Genomic DNA, 20,036 nt, shown 5'->3' with positions numbered 1-20,036 from the left:
GATTTAAAATATTTTTTACCATGTGGCATTTACTGACATCCAATTGCCCTGTAGTAATTTATAGATTTTACACACACACACACACATACAGCATCACTTCCTCTGTTCCAGGAAGTGTAATAAACATGAAGGATACAACATTCAAGAGGACAGAATTCATGAATCTCTATTCCATTGACAGAGATGGGGAAGGGGGATAAATTCAAATATAAAATAACCTCAGAAAGTGATAAATGTCATGAGAAAAATAAAACAAAGTCCTTTGACAAGTTATTCACTAGAGAAGATGAACAGGCCCTCAGAGGAGGTGCATGTAACCTGTGACCTGAATGATAAAAAGGGGTCAGCTTTAGGGATATCTAGTAATAAGGAAGAAAAACAAGTGAATAAGGTCGGAGTGGGATCCTGTTCACATTTTAAGAATTGAATATATACTAAAATGGCCCCAGGAATATTACCTCCCATCAGATTTCTCTTTCATTATAAGCTGCCTTAGGTTTCCTGGTTGGGTACAACTGATTTTAGACTTTTCACATGGGATTATAGTACCTCTCATTCCCTTTTTGCCTCAGGAGAGAGGGGCATATATCTTCAGGATTCCCTAGTAGCTTAAATCTGCAGGAGTTCATAAGGCATCAGGAAAAACGTCCACATTCTAGAAAATATCAGTAAAAAATCAGTAAAAATACATTTAAAAGAATGATATATTTAGTTAAAGAAGGGACAAATCTTTTCAAGATACATTTATGGTTAGCCACGTACCAAATGTAATAGTACCATTAAACTTAAGTAAAATTCTTGAAACAACAACAAAATAAAAAAAAGAAAACTTTCATCCATTAAGCACCTTCCTTTCCATTACCTAAAATCTAAGCCACAGGAAAGAAGGGTAAAAATCACCATGAAACATAGCTTATTTGAATAGAGCCAGTGGAACAAGAGGCACCAAATTTTTCATTAATTATCAAAGTGTGTTACCAAGTAATGCTGAATTAATTGCTCCGCTCTTATTTTGGATATTTAATCACCTTTCTAAGGAAAACAACTGGCAAAACATTTATCAATGTACCTTGAACATCCCTGTTTATGCATTTTTCTCATTTAGCTTCTCTAGATTATAAACATACCTATTTGCATTAAAATATCCCAAGAATTAGCTTTCCGTGCAAATAAGAACACGCTAGGAAATACACCATGATTCCCATATGTGAGCACTATTCTCTGATTTACTTATCCATGTTTTCTCTAGTGCTGACTCCTCGGAATCACTAGATCATCAGGGTAGAGATTTCTCTCACATTAGTAAATGTAAAACTGATGTTTCTCTTAAGTAAAAGAATTTGTGAAATTTGCCAGCAGTCTCATCTCAAGTGTGCAACCCAGTGAAATATTTTTTTTTTATTTTTAATTGTGATAAAATAAATATAGCAAAAAAGTGACCATCTTAACCATTTTTAAGCATATGATTCAGTAATGTTAAAGACGTTTAAATTGTTGCACAGCCAGTCTCCAGAATATTTTCAACTTGCAAATCAAAACTTTATATTCATTAAACAACTCCTTCCTCTGGCCCCTGGCAACCATTGTTCTTTCTGTCTCTATGAATCTGACAGTTCTAAGTACTTCATATAAGTGAAATCAAACAGGGCGTGTCTTTCTGTGACTGGTATATTTCAGTTAGCATTTTTTCTGATGGTTCATACATGCTGTAGCATGTGTCAGATTTTGGTTTTTTTAAAGCTAAATAATATTCCGTTGTATGTATATACTACATTTTACTTATCCATTTGTGCACTGATGGACACCTGGGTGTCCACCATCTTTTGTCTATTGTGAATAATGCTGCTATAAACATATAAACTCACGTCTCTTCAAGACCCTGCTTTCAATTCTTTTGGGTGTATACCCGAAAGTGAAATTACTAGGTTACATGATACTACTATTTTTAATTTTTTGAGGAACTACCATGCTGTTCTCCATTTTTATCCCTACCAAAAGTGCACAAGATTCCTTTTTCTACACATTTTTGACAACATTCGTTATTTCTATTGTTATCTGTAGTCATCCTAATGGATGCGATGTGATATCTCATTGTGATTTTGATTTGTATTTCACTAATTATTAGTGATGTTGAGTATTTTTCATGTACTTATTGGTCATTTGTATGTCTTGTTAGGAGAAATGTTTATTCAGAAATGTTTATTCAAATCTTTTGCTCATTATTTAATTGGGTTGTTTTGTGTTGCTGACTTTTATATACTATGGACACTAACCCCTTATCGTGTTATTAGATTTATAACCTTAACAGGTAAATGATTCACAAATACTCTCTTTCAATGGGTTGCCTATTCAACCTGTTAGTTGTATTCTTAATGCACAGAAGTTTTAAATTTTGATGTAGTCTACTTTATCAATTTTTTCTTGCCTGTGCTTTTGCTGTCATAGCCAAGAAATCATTATAAAGCCTTTCCCTGTTCTTTGTTTCCTATGAGTTTTATAGTTTTAGATCTTATGTTTAGTTTTTTTTAAATTTTAATTCCAATATAGTTAGCGTGCAATATTATATTAGTTTCTGGTGTGTAATATAGTGATTCAACAATTCCATACATCACCCAGGGCTCATTATAAGTGCACTCCTTAATCCCCATCACCCATTTCACTCATCATCCCACCCATCTCCCCTCTGATCTTCTCTATACTTACAAGTCTGTTGCTTGGTTTCTCTCTCTCTCTCTCTCTCTCTCGATATATATATATATATATACATATATATATATCTTTTTTTAAATGTTTATTTATTTACTTATTTTGAGAGAAAGAGAGCATGAGCAGGGAAAGGGCAGAGACAGAGAGAGAATCTCAAGCAGGCTCTGTGCTGACAGCACAGAGATTGACATGCAGCTCAATCTCCCGAACAGTGAGATCATGACCTGAGCCAAAATCAAGAGTTGGACACTCAGCCAGCTGAGCAACCCAGGCACTCCCACCTCTTCTTTATCTACTCATCTGTTGGACACTTGGGCTGCTTTCATAATTTCACTATTATGAATAATGCTACTATAAACATAGGGGAGCAAGTATCCCTTTGAATTAGTGTTTTGTATTTTTGGGGTAAATACCCAGAAGTGCAATTACTGCATAGAATAATACTATTTTTAACTTTCTGAGAAACCTCCATAATGTTTTCCAGAGTGGCTGCACCAGTTTGCATTCAGACCAATAGTGTATAAGTGTTCCTATTTCTCCACATCCTCATCAATACTTGTTGTTTCTTATGTTTTTTTTTTTATTTTAGCCATTGTAATAGGTGTGAAGTGATATATAATCAGTTTCAACAAAACTGATAAACTTCTAGCTAGACTCATCAAAAAGAGACAGAGAAAGAGAGAGAGAGAGAGAGAGAGAGAGGACTCAAATAAAATCACAAATGAAAGAGGAGAAATAACAACCAACACCACAGAAATACAAACAATTGTAAGAGAATACTCTGACAAACTATATGTCAACAAATTAGACAACCTGGAAGAAATAGATAAATTCCTAAAAACATATAACCTATAAAAACTGAAGCAGGAAGAAATAGAAAATTCAAACAGACATGATGAGCAAGGAGACTAAATAAATAATTTAAAAACTTCTAACAAACAAAAGTGCAGGACCAGCTGGCTTCTCAGGTGAATTCTACCAAACATTTAAAGAAGAGTTAATACCTATTCTCCTCAAACTATTCCAAAAAATAGAAGAGAGAAAACTTCCAAATTCATTCTATGAAGCATGCATTAGCCTGATACTAAAATCATATAAAGACACCACAAAAAAGAGAAATACAGGCCAATGTAGCTGATAAACATAGGTGTAAAACTGCTTGAAAAATACTAGCAAACTAAATCCAACAATACATTTAAAGAAATTATTCACTATGATCAAGTGGGATTTATTCCTGAATTGCAAAGGTGGTTTGATATTCACTAAGCAAACCATATTATATATAACATCAATAAGAGAAAGGATAAAAGACGTATGATGATTTCAATAAATGCAGAGAAAGCATTTGACAAATTAAAGCATCCATTTGTTATAAAATCCCTCAACAAATTAGTTTTACAGGGAACATACCTCAACCTAATAAAGGGCATGTATGAAAAACGCACAGCAAACATCATACTCAACTTTCCCCTAAGGTCAGAAACTAAAAAAGGATGTCCACTGTCCTACTTTTATTCAACATAATACTGGCAGTCCTAGCTATGACCATCAAACAACAAAAAAGAATAAAAGGCGTCCAAATTGGTTAGGAAGAAGTAAAACTTTCACTATTTGCACATGATATGACACTATCATGTGCAAACCTGATAGACTCCACCAAAAAGAAATTACCAGAAATGTTGAGATTTTTGATACACTTTTAATTTATTTTGTATATAATGTAAGGTAAGGGTCCAACTTCATTTTTTTTTTTTTTTGCATGTGAAGATCCAGTTTACCCAACGCTATTTGTTGAAGTTTTTTTCTCCATTGAGTAGTCTCAGCACTCTCGTTCAAAATCACTTGACCATATATGCAGGTGAAATACTTTACATATAAATTATATTTTGGTCTCAGGTAACGTGTATTACCCTGATTAATGTGTTCAAATAATGCCAAAATCTAAATAATGAAAAGTGAGGCTTACAACTTTAAAAAAAATATTAGGCAAATCTGAACATCTTAAAGTGATACTTTTTTTCCCCACAATACATTTTTTCTAGTGTTTCTGAAGCTTAAAGTCAATGTCATGTCTTAAAGATTAATTGAAAGACTGAATCCATTGAAAATGGGAATCATGTACCTGAATGACCGAAGAAATATTACCTCTGTAAAATATTTGTTGGGGGTAACCAAATAAAAATAAAACGAAATATTACTTTCCATGTCTCCATCACAAGTGGTTCTGACACACTACTAGGGTATCCTGAGGATACCGAAGGCTGCTGTCTCAGCTGCCTGCTGTGTAGAGGCACGTGTCTTCACTACCAGTAACCGAGTACAGGCTCAACCCGCACATCTTTCAGAAAAGCACTATCCTTGCCCCACTCCATTTCAGCATATTAGCCAATTATCTGACACCCCCTCATCTAACGTACAAACACACTTACGATAAAATAAGAATACACAGGTGGGATTCAGGGTGGAGCTGGTAGAATCTGAGTCATCTGCAAGCGTGCAAGAGGCGGTGTTTTGAGAGGAAACCACAGTGAACGGCAGAGAGGCAGGCTCCATGTGGCATCCATCTGAAGGGAATGTTGAAACTACCAAATTCACTGGGGCGCCTGGGTGGCGCAGTCGGTTAAGCGTCCGACTTCAGCCAGGTCACGATCTCGCGGTCCGGGAGTTCGAGCCCCGCGTCAGGCTCTGGGCTGATGGCTCAGAGCCTGGAGCCTGTTTCCGATTCTGTGTCTCCCTCTCTCTCTGACCCTCCCCCGTTCATGCTCTGTCTCTCTCTGTCCCAAAAATAAATAAACGTTGAAAAAAAAAAAAAAGAAACTACCAAATTCAGGAAATATATAAAGCCCTGTGTTGGGGGAGGCCATCAGGAAGACAAGGTCACCAGTTGTCCCTCAGGTTGGACCCAGGAAATTGAAGGTTCCTCACTCCTTCCCTGGTTCTTGGAATGAGCATTCCACTTGCCTTCTGGGCTCCAAAGATACAGCCTTGAGATAGTAATGCGATGATGAGACTATCTGGACAATGTCTGTGACTGAACCTAGTTAAAGGCCTCTATGTAAACTTTTAAGATTATGGCAGGTAGATTTGGAGAGCTACTTGTCTTGTGGTCACCCAAGTAAGGTCCCTTCCTTATTAAAACTGCCCCCTATCAATCTAAAGTGGTCTGCCTCTTTCTTCAGTCTCCCCTGCTGGTTTCAGATTACATCCAGAAAGCTCCCAAGGTTGTGAAGCAACACCCTGGCATCCCACACTAGAACAGGGAAATGAAAAAAACTAAAATTTATCCAGTGTATCAGACAGTGTTAAAGGATGCCTAGGACCTTGCTATACTTGTGAAGTAAACCAGGAATGATTAATGGACTGGAACATAGTTTTAGGAAAGTGAAAATTAGGGAGAGAGAGGAAGAGAGAGAGAGAGAGAGAGAGAGAAGGGAGAGAGAGAATGAGAATAAGAAATGGAAGGTATACATTCCTTTACTTGTAGTAACACACACACACACACACACATAGCACACACTGTTAGATAATAAGTGATAAGAAAAACTTAAAGCAACAAAGACCTAAATAACAGGGTGAGAAGAAAAGTTACCTTTTTAGGTAGGATGGTGGACAGGAAAGGGCTCACTGAGGAGATAATATTTGACATAAGATCTGAAAAGAGGAGATGCATCCAGCCATGTGCTTAGCTGTGTACTGGAGACAAGCGTTCCAGGTAAAGAAAATGACAAAGGGCAAAAACTCTGAAGCGGGCCATGTCTTGTTTAACCCAGGAAGAGTATGAAGGCCAATGTGGCCGGAACTAAAGGAGCAAGGTGGGGAATAGGAGACGAGTTTGGAGAGGTAACGAACACTCAGTCATAGAGAGCCTCTTTGAATATTTATGCTTGAGTGATGTAGGACACCGTTGTTGTTTCTGAGGGGAAAAGTAGGATAACAATCTATTTGAAATGTGTTACTCAGGCTGCATTGTTGAGAACAGGCTTAGTGGATCTGGCCAGTCATTTAACTATGGCTCCATAGTCCACGGTTGCATGCAGTTTGCTGTGGAGTTATAATGTCACAGACATTTTCAGAGATAGAGTCAACTTTCACTAATTTATTATGTGAGGCAAACAGAGAGAATAGGAACGAGAGTATGTCTGCAACTGTCTTCACGGATGACAAAAAAAGTCAGTCCAATATAAAATTCGGTTCAAAGGAAACATATGATCACCTCACAAGTCATATTTTTACCTAAAGCTTAGCATAATCTACACGTTAAAATGAGATTGAAAATGGTTGAATTCTAATTCACTTTCAGGGGAGATTTTCTATCATTAAGCACTTTGCCGGCAATAAGATTTTGAATAAAAAGAGAAAAATTCAATTCATTTAAAAAAAAACATCAGAGGGTATAAAAATTCATAAACATGTGCAAAAAGACTTCTCTATCCTACCATCTGGGAAATTATAAAGATCATTTTACACAAATTCTATTGCAGGTGGTTGAGCTGAAAACTCTTGACATTCTGATGGTTATAAGAGCAATAAATGGTATATTCACAGGGCTTAGAAAATATGCAGAAATATAAGCATGCCGTTTATTTATAGTCATACTGTAATTTGCTTTAGTGTACAATTATATGAAAACAGATGTTAGAGATTAGTATGTGCTGAAAGAACAAACTTCATCGCATGACAATAATATACCCTTTATTAAAAATAAGAGTTCTGAAATAATAATATATACAATTGCTATGAATTAATATGGTCCTTTTAATATTAAGCTGTTAATATTCATTGGTTTATAGTTGTTTTCACATTTCTTATTGATTTCCTTTCTGCTTGCACTAAGCCATCTGTTATAAACTTAGATTTATTTAGAAAAACACCTTCTGCTTGGTTAGAGACAATCAGAATTTAGGCTGTAATGGCGTTTCATACCTCTTTTTGATCCCTGTAGAGAAGGAAGTCTCAAGTTGACCTTCATGTACCTATTTAAGGAAGGCTATTATTGAACTGCTGTACTTGATAAGGTGATCTAACTCCACAGGAATAGTAAAAATGAAGAAGAGGGTAATCATATTTGAAAAAGGGTAGGCTTATTCAACCAACAGAAAATAGAGAGGAGCAAAGCGATATTAGGGATGATGTTCTCATTTAGGATAAGACGAAAAGAGGTTTAAAAATTGACACTGGTTCAAATTACCCCAGAATAAATTTTTTATATTAATTTACTTGTAAACAAAGACAAAACTCCACAATTTCTACCTTACGTTCTTTGTGGTAACTGGTCACATATTGAGCAAGTGACTAATTTATATCACGTTTGAGATTTCTATTAGAATACACAGGCATATATTGTTCATTTATAATATTTAAACTACTACTATAAAATATACATCAGTTGGTATTAGTATGAGTTACAATGACAAATTTTGATTAAGAAACAAAAGTTAGGGGCATCTGGCTGGGTCAGTTGGTGGAGCAGGCATCTGTTGATTTCAGGGGTTGTGAATTCAAGCCCCATGTTGCGTGTTGAGATTACTTAAAAATAAAATCTTAAAAAAAAAAAAGAAATAAAGGGAAGTGTAATGTTTTTCCTTCCACAATCTCCATTTAATTATATGCATTTGATTTCCAAACAGAGTGCCAAGACCATAGAAAAACTTATAATTGAAATGATAGACTTAACAGAGAACACTAGAGATCTTCCAGAAGTTTAAAAAATCTTAAATTAGAATGCTAAAGCTAGTTAGTTCAAATGCAGAGTGTTCCAATCTTCTCAAGAAACCGTTTCCTTCATACCTGTGGCCAATAATAACCCACAAGATATAAGCTTTCATCCTTAACTAACCTATCTCTTAAAATTACCTATATTCATTGAATAAATGCCAACTAAGGTAACAGTTTTGTGTTAGATTGAGATAACGACAAAAAGTAATGAATATTTCCTTCCTTCCAAGAAATATTCTCCAGGAAACCTGCAAGTGTTTTTGCATCCTCTTCGAGGTAAGTACAACATAGCATGATAGTAAAAAGGAAAAGTAGGTTAAGAAGTGTTTTGTTTTGTTTCTTTTCTCTTTTGGTGGGGTTTAGCAATTGATTGTTGGCAACTTGACTAGAGAATTGTCGCTGAATTGCTGGACTTAACCTTAGATTATATTAAGTGGAGCAGGTTGAGATAACCAAGACATTGAAAGAAATGAGATAAAAATGAGACTGTCCCAGTTAGGAATAATGAGTTAATTGGCAGAAATCTTAAAATCCTAAAGGGACCAAAAGTTCTCATTGCAATGCTAAGGCAAATAGTTTGGGGGGAAAAAACCTTTTGCATAAATTCTCATTCAACTAGTTAAGAGTTTAAAGAGAAATGTTCATCGGAGCTCCTGGGTGGCTCAGCTGGTTAAGCATTGGACTTCCACTCAGGTCATGATCTCAAGGTTCCTGGGCCACATCGGGCTCTGTCCTGACAGCTCGGAACCTGGAGCCTGCTTAGGATTCTGTGTCTCCCTCTCTCTCCCTCTGCCCCTCCCCTGCAAGTGCTCTGTCTCTCTCTCAAAAATAAATAAACAAGCATTAAAAAAAAAAAAAAAAAGAGGGGCGCCTGGGTGGCGCAGTTGGTTGAGCGTCCGACTTCAGCCAGGTCACGATCTCGCGGTCCGTGAGTTCGAGCCCCGTGTCAGGCTCTGGGCTGATGGCTCAGAGCTTGGAGCCTGTTTCCGATTCTGTGTCTCCCTCTCTCTCTGCCCCTCCCCGGTTCATGCTCTGTCTCTCTCTGTCCCAAAAATAAAATAAAATGTTGAAAAAAAATTAAAAAAAAAAAAAAGAAATTGTTCCTTGTTATTTTTCTAATACATACGCATATAATATAAACAGATAAACTAATTTCAGAAGAATTTTTATTTTAGTGACATTTATATTTAAGTATTACAAATGCATTTATTTAATATGGTGGCTTTTATTGATTATTGCAGGTCTGATTACTCCTAGACTTCATCCAGCCTGCACTATTCTGAAATCATTTTAATGGTCAGATCCATAAGTTGTTAATAAGTAGGCCCTCAGTCATCACCTTATCCCACATTCAATAATACCTATTAATTAAAAAAAATGCAAAACTTGGGAATAAAGGGGGAAAATGATTGCACTTCCCTTCAAAATCATGCTAGAACATCACCTAACAAAATCACCTCAGAGTTAATTGTCTAGAAGAACCTAATTTTGTTTGACTTGTATTTGCTATTGATTGGAAACCAAACTCTAGTGGTTAATTTGTAGACAATCAATCATGTGAAAATGATTCCTCATCTGGCGAAGTTATTTCCAAAGGTTACGATTTAATTCTCTTTGAGGATACAGACAGTTTTGTATGTCAGTGAGCAATCTTATTCTGTCATCCTTTGCTCTTTATTTATATCTTTTTTGAACCGAGGTTTTTGCCATTCTGATTCCATGCTTAACAGGTTTAGTAGAATTTAGCCATATAGTAAGTATTCATATAAAAATCATATTTTGAACATTTTGAGAATTTAGTTTTTTTATACCTGGGACAGTCCAAGGGGAGCACTTACCTTCTGGTGGGCCCTATGATCACAAGTTATAACTATTTTACTTTACCCATCATTCATATATAGATATATATAGATATATATTAGTTTTCTATTGCTACATAAAAATTACCACAATCTTAACAGTTCAAAATAATACAAATTTATTATCCCACAGTTTCCATGGGTCAGGAGTCTGGCATGTCATGGCTGAGTTCTGTGCTTAGGGTCTCATATGGTTGAAACTGAGGTATCATCTGGGCTTCTGTTTCATCTGAAGTTCAAGATCCTCTTCCACGCTCTTTTAGAGGGTTGGTATAATTCAGTTCCTTACAGATGTAGAACTGAGGCCCCTGTTTTCTGTTTGTATATAAACAAGGATTGGTTTGGGGTCCCAGTGGGTACCCACTATTCTTGCCATGTGACCTTCTCTATAATACAGCATCTGTTCCTTCAAGGTCAGCAAGAGAGTATTTCTGTTGCTTTCAAACTTAGACTTGCTCTTTCTCCTACCTGTAGACCATGTGATTAGGTAAAAACTACCCTAATAATCTACCTTTGATTAACCTAAAGCCAATTGATTAGTAACCTTAATTATATTGGCAAAAATTCCTTTCAAACTATAATTTACCACAGGAGTGATATATCACATTTCTGCTCACATTCAAGATAAATATGTGAATTGATGGATGGGTTAAATCAATGTGGGAAATCCTCTCACAATTTATCTGCATATAAAATAATCACATTAAATAAATCACTTTAAATATCTTACAATTTTATTTGTCAAAATATCTCAGTAAATGTTAAAAAAAAAAGACGGTGTAGTTTAAAGATAGACAAATAGATCAGTGTAACAGAACAGAGTCCAGAAATATACTCACATACGTATGGACAACAGATTTTGACAAAGATAAAAAAGGAATTCAGTAGACAAAGTGTAATCTTTTACCAAATGGTACTAGAACAGTTGATATTCATATGTGAGACAAACTTCAATCTATACCTTCCACCACACACAATTACTTAATTTAAAATGGATTACAGACTTAATTGCAAAATTTAAAACTAGTTAATTTCCTTAAGAAAACATAGGAGAAATCTTTGTGACCTCAGTTAGGCAAAGATTTCTTCAATAAGGCACCAAAAAATGATCTACAGGAGAATACACTGGAGTTCTCTAGCAATGTATCTCTCGCCTATTTTGTATTCTATCCTGTAAATTCTAGTTGTCTTTGTCTTCCTAGACCATCACTTCCTCAAATCGGGGAGTCCATTGTGCTCCGCCTGAGTTTCCCCTCCCTGTACTGTAACCTATTTTCTCTCGAGGCAGTTATTAGCCAGGACAATCACAGGATTCACCTCATTTGTTTCCCATCTTCAGGGGTCATTCTCTGATGCCCATTGTCTTGTAAACTGTTGTTCCATATATTTCCATTTGTTGCTTCTCTGTTACTCAATTTCCTACTTTAGACTCTTGAGTCTCTCTGCCTCCCTTTCTCTTGTTCTTTCCATCTTCCATTCATCGTCATGCCCTGCAGTAGCCTTTGCTATGATTTTGAATTCTGGTACCATTGATCTTTAGGTGCCTCAGTCTCATGAGCTACAAAATAGTGATAATAATAGTATTTAATAGGATTGAGTGTGGCGAGGACTGAGATAAAAAGTTTAAAGCTCTTGTTCTCATAATGGCTTTTCTCATCTTGAATTTTTACCCTCTTTATTACCTTCACCTAAGATTAATGATGCCACTTCAATCGCAGAGATATGGTGGCTGCTATTTCAGGTCAGCCATAGTTACCAAATTGTTAAACACCTTTTACATTTTCCAATGATGTTTATTACAATGTATAGACATAGGGACAAATGAAAACTCAGAAAAGCCCAACTTAGTGATCTGTGATCATCTATGTGAGAGAAACTCATATTTGCACTTATGGTATAGGAAACGGAGATATTAAAAAAAACAGACATGATAAAAATAATTTAATGGAGATTCTATGGGATTTTATGTTCTCTGGGTAATGGCAAGGGAAAAATAAATGAGAGGGTGAATCATCATAAAATGGGAAGAAAGAGAAACTATCTGATTTGACATGGATTGGGGAGATACCAATCAAATGATACAATTTAGAGATAAGTGAGAGATTTAAGTGGATATATCAATTAAACAAATTTATGAGTCTGCAGCTCAGAACATAGGTCTCCACTGGGAAAAAAAGTGAGATTATTCAATATATAAAGATATTTAAATTCATGATGTGATAACACAGAAGACTGATTATCAAAGACTCATAAAAATCATCATTTTTAGCCATCAGCAAAGACAAAGATTCTATTGATTGGATTAAATACATTCCATGTGAAATAACCCAGATCTTTCAGACATGGATTCAGAAAAGGAAAAATCATCACTCCCCCTTTACTATATGCATTGTGGTTGAGGATTAATGAACAAGGTATAAACAATGTGTGTGGAAACACTCCCAAAGAAGTCATTTGCTTTTGGGGCTCCTCAGCTTTGCATATAAAAGATGTTTACATTCCTACCTCCTATTCTCCAGGCAGCTATTCTCCAAAAGAATCCATAAAGTCTCAAGTGTATACAAGTAGCAACCTAGGCATACAGGCAGATCCTAATAAAAAGCCATTTCTTTCTCAGTAGAGAATACCACCCTTGTCCTTCCACTAGTAAACATCGCAGTGTATTTATAAGGAAGTAGAACCCTAGATCGATCTTTCACACCTTAGCACTGAGAAAGATAGTAGTGATATTATCAATTTCTTGAGGCCAATTTCACTTTTTATTTTTTTTTTTCCTGGCCAATAATTTGTATATCATTGGTGGATTTCAAATCAGTCTGTCTAATATTTTCTCATTTGGTGGGGGGGGGGGTATAGAGGGTACCATATAAATAGGTTTCGTTCTATTTAATTCTATTAATGGATATGCAAATTCTTCATTACATCATGCTGCCATGACATTAGAGATTTAAAATTACACTATCATATTTTGTTCATTCCCAGTAGAAATTACCTGTTCCCATGCTTTCAGTGACTAGGATAGCTATCCGAAGCCACTAGTCAGTAAAATTGCAGATTCTATCTGGTTTATGGGTATGTGCATGTCCAGGATATCATAATATAAGCTTTTACAGATATAGTTTCCCAGATATTATATGACATTACCCATTTCTCCCCACATAAGAACAAAATGGCATTGATCCTTTATGTGCCCAGTCCCAGTTGAATCATAGGAGAAGGAGTTTCTTTTTTCATCTTTGGAATCTGAGATATTAGGGAGTGACAATCATGCCTTACTCCTCTGGGGCATCATCATAGTTGATGTTATCCATAGCGTCCCCTAATACATACCACCTTATCCTAGGTCATTAACCTTACTGACTATAGATCTTTAAATATACCAGAACCCGTACTGTCCTTTTAATGAGTTTGGTGTTTCATCAGTTTAATAACATGACTAGCCAACTCACAAATTATTCATCATTCCCAAATGACTGCTGATGCCATTCTCCTCAAATAGAGGGTCCATTAAATCCCAGAATCATAAGTCAACTAAAATTCCCATATCGCATCCTGCCTAACGTGTCCAGTTGTCATGAAGTCACCACATGTTGTTACCAGGGGGTGTTTTGGCATGAGACGGAAGAACTGTGTAGCCCATTAAACTCTCCACTGGGCAGAGTCTAACTCTGAAAACAGCTCAGGATGGGTTGTCATAAATGCCACATCTGCACCTCAAAATAGAGTTATTTGTGATGTGTGACTGCCATATAAACCTGCATCCCCTTCTCCTGAGGTTACCCTGTTTCCATGCCAGTTTTCTTAAAGGTACTTAATCTCCATTCACATTTTAGCATATTCAATGAGGCAAGTCAAGTGCTGACCTTCTGGAAGGGTGGTAGCAATTGGCTTCCTATCACATTGAGGCAGCTGCCTTTATTTGTCATCTCATTTCAAATTAATACCATGTGCAGAAGCTAAACAGCATAATTCAAGTGTAATAATCATCTCAAGATGTATTTTAATGTTTATTTATTTTTGAGAGAGAAAGAGAGACAGAGCGTGAGCAGGTGAGGGGCAGAGAGAGAGGGAGACACAGAATCCGAAGCAGGCTCTAGGCTCTGACCTGTCAGCCCAGAGCCCGACACGGGGCTCGAACCCACAATCCGTGAGCTCATGACCAGAGCCAAAGTCGGACGCTCAACCAACTGAGCCACCCAGGCGCCTCTCAAGATATATTTTAAAATAAACAATGGAGTAAATATATAGTCCACAAATCATGCACCCGATGTTACTTCTAACTGGTTGAATCTCAGGTGTGCATTGTTATCTTTTCTCCCCAGATAACCCAGATCAAGTTTTTAGGCAGAACCCATAAATCAGCATAAGTCAGTTTTCATTCTTTGTATGAAACAGGTCAGATGACTTTTCCCATATTTGCCATTAGTTAATACTGGATCTTAGATAGCTGAGTATTATTCTCTTGCTCTGAGATACCCTTATGGGAATAAAATTACTGCATCTTTCCCTGGAATTACAAAACAAATATTAGGTGCCCTTCCCATTTGCTATAAACTTCATTTGTCTTGTATTACCTGTTTTAACATATCCTTCCTTCCTTGATTGGGTGCTCTGTTCATAATTCTTACGTATAGACAGACAAAGCATCAATATCTGTCTCATAGGCCCTGTCTTTATCCTGTTTCCAGGAAGAAGTCTTAGGACCTGATCGGTCAAAAGTTATAAGACTGTCCTTGCCACTTGGTAATGAGGGCATAATCATAATTATGTCGAAATTAGCTACCAGGGCCAAAATGTTACCCACTCTAGAGTTCATTTAGAAATTTTCGCTGAAAAATTTATCTAATAGATATTGTATCTTATGTATCAATATCATTCTCTGTCTGGCCATAGGCAAATGCAGCTGTTGTCTTAGGGTCACCAAGTCAAGTAGATGAAAAGAAAAATTTTGCAAGGTTGGAGAGATAAAAAGTTGCATAATTGTGTTATGTATTCAGTGAAACCTCTACTCAGAGGGTATTAAGGAACATGACATATCTTGCTTAAAATATTTTCCTGCTTACAGCCATACAGTTGTAAAGTGTGTATGTTGATCAGAAGAAACTGGCAGTCCAAATTGATAGCCTGTTTGCTATGGCAAACTTCAATTGTATTTTCTACGGTTGCTTCTGAAACTGAACACATGAAAAGCAAAAACAAAAACAACTCTAAATTCTAAACAATACCCATGTTTAGCTCCCTGTGGCTACTGGCAGGAGTCCAGAAATTCCAGCAAAGTGCAGGCCTCTGAGTAATAAGAATATTATCTAGAGCCATCTTAAGGAGATTTCTTTCCTGTTGGTACCAGCAAAAAAGCGGAGTCTCTTACCACATTAGTGGTTTTACTTGATTTGAGGTTTTACTTCGCACAGCCTGATCATACCTATGCATGCTCATTTCATGAACTCAGGATACTAATTCTAGGGATCTGATTAAGGTATCTCTGATGATTTCCAATCTGTTCTCAGCATCTCTTCTCGGCAGGCAAAAAAAAAAATTTTTTTTTCAAGGATTTCTACATGAATTACCTTGAATCTTTCTGTAAATTCCCAAGGAGACATCCATAACTGAGTAACTTAAACAGCAGTGGAGTTTGTCATCTAGTTAGCTAGAATTTCTCTGTCTCATTATACTCTAAGGCCATTGGCTATAGCACAAGGTCTGCAAATGTCCAAGTGGTATTCTCTGTGTGGGAGCGTAATTCCACCTGTGTCTGTTAAATGACTTGCTCCCAGCTTCACCTAGTGTGAACTGTTTCTTCTCCTTCCCCACTAGGGTTTTATACTGTCTCTCAAGTATATTGCAACCAATTTCCAAAACCGCCATTCAACCCTAAGTTCTAGAACACTAACTGTGGACCAAACAGCATAATGGGCTTCGCTGAAAGGGAAACATAGGGTTTAGACCGTACTGAGATGGGGAAAGGGAGATCCCTCAAGGGCTCTATCATAGGACTCTGCAGGCAGTGAAGAAACCAGGTCTGCATGAACTCATAATGAGACTTTCCTGATCATGGTTCTGGATCTATCAACTCCACTTGATCTGTGAACATTGCTACACTGCTCTCTCTATGGAATGTCTCCAACATTACCTGAGACATGATAGTTAAAAGTTCTCAAAATTATCTGATATATTTCTGTGGCAGTGAACAGTTGTTACTCTTTCAACACCCAGTAACAAATTGGAAATTGTCTCTCAAGCTATAGAATTGGCTGTGAATGGCAATTTTAGAGCTCCAAATGCAAGAAATTTTGGATGGATAGTGGTATTTAATTTCTACCAAAGGGTTCAGTCTGTATGAGTTCTGGTTGCAAGCACATTTAAAACCTTGTGAACCATTTAGAATGTACCAGTGAGAATTCGTAAATAACTGACTTTTGTTAATCTTTTTATATGTCTACTTAGAGCCAATTCCAATTTGGAGTTCATTTTGGTGACTTTAAGTATAGAAGCCATCAAAGCTCCTAAGTGGGAAGTGGGGTTCATTAGAACCCCACTAGTCTAGCTGGACATTGGAATATTATGGTTAGAAAACTATGAATGTGCCTAATGTTTTCAAGGATACCCATGATTGAATTGGCAAACATACTAAAAATTTCACAAATTGGGCTGAACCTTGCTTGATATTTAGCTGGATTCTTCATGCAGGCTCTTTTTTGCTAAATGTATAACTCCAGTCCTTAACTTGTCTTACCCTTCTTTCCATAAGTCAGCAATCTTGGTATTACCAATGCAGGGCACTAACTTATAATTAATGATTTTCAAATCCAAATATCTACAACACTAGATTAAGACTGTACTAGTGAATTCAAATATCTTTGAGTCTAGACCATGAAAGTATAATGCATATCATTCACATATTTATAGCCATGACACCTTTTGCTGGTTCTAGGCTCCATTGAAGCCTTCCTCGATTCTTCCAACAAAATTTTATTCAGATATTTCTGGATGGAAAATGGTGTCAAGATATAAAATTAACTGATTAGTATCTTTTTCAACTTTTTTTAAAAAAATTGAAGAGGTGAAAGACATTGTCATCTTGTTTAGTCAAGAATTAAAACCATGAAGTTCAATAACTAATGCAGTCTGGTGTAAAGAAAAAATAAGATTTTTAGAATCTGACACAGGTGGGTTTCTATCTTCTCTTTACCATTTAGAAACTGTGATATGCAATATTGAGAAACTTAATTGAACTATTTTTACTTGCAAACTATTTTCATCACATTTTTCTTTTAAAATTTTTTAATGTTTATTTTTGAGACAGAGAGAGACAGAGCATGAACGGGGGAGGGTCAGAGAGAGGGAGACACAGAATCTGAAACAGGCTCCAGGCTCTGAGCTGTCAGCACAGAGCCTGACACGGGGCTTGAACTCACGGACCGCGAGATCACGACCTGAGCCAAAGTCGGACGCTCAACTGACTGAGCCACCCAGGCAACCCTCATCACATTTTTTCAACTGAAAAATGCAAATGCTAATATATCTTACATTGCAAGACTACTCTAAGAATTAGAGAACATTTCTGGAAAGTGTGTTTCCCAATACAGTAGTCACCCCCAAAAGATTAGTGTTATTAGTGTCCTAGTGTCATAGTGTCATAGTGTCATCTATTGATATAGATGAAGGTAATACTTATATGAGATAAAATAGCATAGAATATTAAGAAAGAATTATTTGGTGGATTGGGTTAACCAGTCAGTTCTGTTGATACACAAATCATAAAAAGACAAGATCAATTGGATGTCTTAATCGAATAGATAGTGATTATGTTAGTATCTAAAATAATAGAGTTAGGGGTATCTGGTAGCCCAGTCAGTTAAGAGTCTGACTTCAGATCAGGTCATGATCTCACAATTTGTGGGTTCGAGCCCCGTGTCAGGTTCTGTGCTGACAGCTCAGAGCCTGGAGCCTGTTTCAGATTCTGTGTCTTCCTCTCTTTCTGCCCCTCCCTCACCCATGCTCTGTCCCTCTGTCTCAAAAGTAAACATTTAAAAAAACAAAAATAAAAATAAAATAACAGAGTTAAATACCAATATTTCGTGCCTTATATTTTAAGCCAAACAGAAGTATTTTCCTCAGTGATTTTCTTTGGTACCTAACTTGATTATAAATTCATAGCATTTTAATATTTTATTATGACCCTGTATAAAGGAGTATTTTGAAATATATATATTTCTCCAAACTCATAGCTTCTAGTCTTCTTCCTAGAATGAAGTCTCATTGTATCTGTATAATAGTATTTTAAATTACTGATTTGAGAAAGAATCACAAGGATTGTGCAAGGGAGAATCTTTGTAAGAAAAATAATTAGATTTCCACCTGTTTTTTAATTTACATGCAAAATGTAAGTTTCACAATTAGTTCCAAATGGGGAGATTCACTCTGGAGAGTCTGTCTCTTGACCTCCTTCCTCCCACAAAAACCCATCTTCTTACCCCTATCCAGGCAGGTGTAAGAGGCAACAACAATGTAGACAAGAATGTTGGTACCAGAGATTCAAGTCGGTCCCCTATGAAATATGAAATACGTTACAACATAGACATCCTCTTATTAGCAAGAGTAATTAACCATAATCTTTTGCTCATACCCCATTTCCTCTGGCAACTGTGGCATGCTTTGCTGACACTGCAGTAAACTTCCCGCTCACTAGTAGCAAATTTTGATCTCTATGTTTCTGTAGATAACAAGACTCTGCACATAAGGATCAGCGATTACAACATTTTACATTCCTTTTGTGCCAGGGGCTTTATTGTGCTCTTGCTTCTTTTTATTCCTCTCGATCACCTGTAGCAGCTTCTGCCCATTTAGATTAATTCTTTAGGCCAGGGAATCTGTTCTGCACTACTGACTTAGTGTGCTTTAATAAAAACATGCTGATGGCAAACTGATATTTCTGAGATTACCTTGATCACAGAATTAAGATTTATTTTCAATAATATGTTTTTATTTCACAATTATTAGCAGGGGATTTATACTTGAATTTATATCATAATTAAAAAAAATTTTTTTTAATGTTTTTATTTACTTTTGAGACAGCGAGAGGCAGAGCATGAGCAAGGGAGGGGCAGAGAGAGAGGGAGACACAGACTCCGAAGCAGGCTCCAGGCTCTGAGCTGTCAGCACAGAGCCTGATGCGGGGCTCGAACTCACAGACCCTGAGATCATGACCTGAGCCAAACAAAGTCGGACGCTTAACCGACTGAGCCACCCAGGCGCCCCATCATAATTTTTAACTGTTAAAGGTTATGTTTTAAAATGATAGCAAATGCATTATGAACACAAAACCCTGCTGAAATATCTAATGTCATGGAAAGTTATCTTAAATGAAAATATAACAGGGGGCACCTGGGTGGCGCAGTCGGTTAAGCGTCCGACTTCAGCCAGGTCACGATCTTGCGGTCTGTGAGTTCGAGCCCCGCGTCAGGCTCTGGGCTGATGGCTCAGAGCCTGGAGTCTGTTTCCGATTCTGTGTCTCCCTCTCTCTCTGCCCCTCCCCGGTTCATGCTCTGTCTCTCTCTGTCCCAAAAATAAATAAACGTTGAAGAAAAAAAAAGAAAATATAACAGGATTTTGTCTAAACATACTAATATTTTGTAAAGGGAACTTTTGTGTTTGTATCACATTTTTGAATCCGTCTTCAGTAGAGAATTAAATATGAATACATGAAAATATGAAAGATCGCACACATTTAAAACTATAATTCTCCTTTTTCACAAA

General features: G+C 36.6%; 1 long non-coding RNA gene across 1 annotated transcript; it reads right to left on the bottom strand.

The window, feature by feature from the left end:
• Positions 1–11,597: 11,597 nt before the first annotated feature.
• Positions 11,598–18,830, bottom strand: LOC122491339. The gene is made up of 2 exons (XR_006299337.1): positions 18,755–18,830; positions 11,598–11,838 (listed from the first exon to the last, which is right to left on the bottom strand). It is a non-coding gene; the product is annotated as an uncharacterized LOC122491339 (long non-coding RNA).
• Positions 18,831–20,036: the final 1,206 nt, after the last annotated feature.

This window comes from Prionailurus bengalensis, chromosome C2 (genome assembly GCF_016509475.1).
Source record: "Prionailurus bengalensis isolate Pbe53 chromosome C2, Fcat_Pben_1.1_paternal_pri, whole genome shotgun sequence".
Classification (NCBI taxonomy): domain Eukaryota; kingdom Metazoa; phylum Chordata; class Mammalia; order Carnivora; family Felidae; genus Prionailurus; species Prionailurus bengalensis.
Note: the sequence above shows the minus strand (reverse complement) of the source record. Positions and strands in the feature narration are given on the sequence as shown.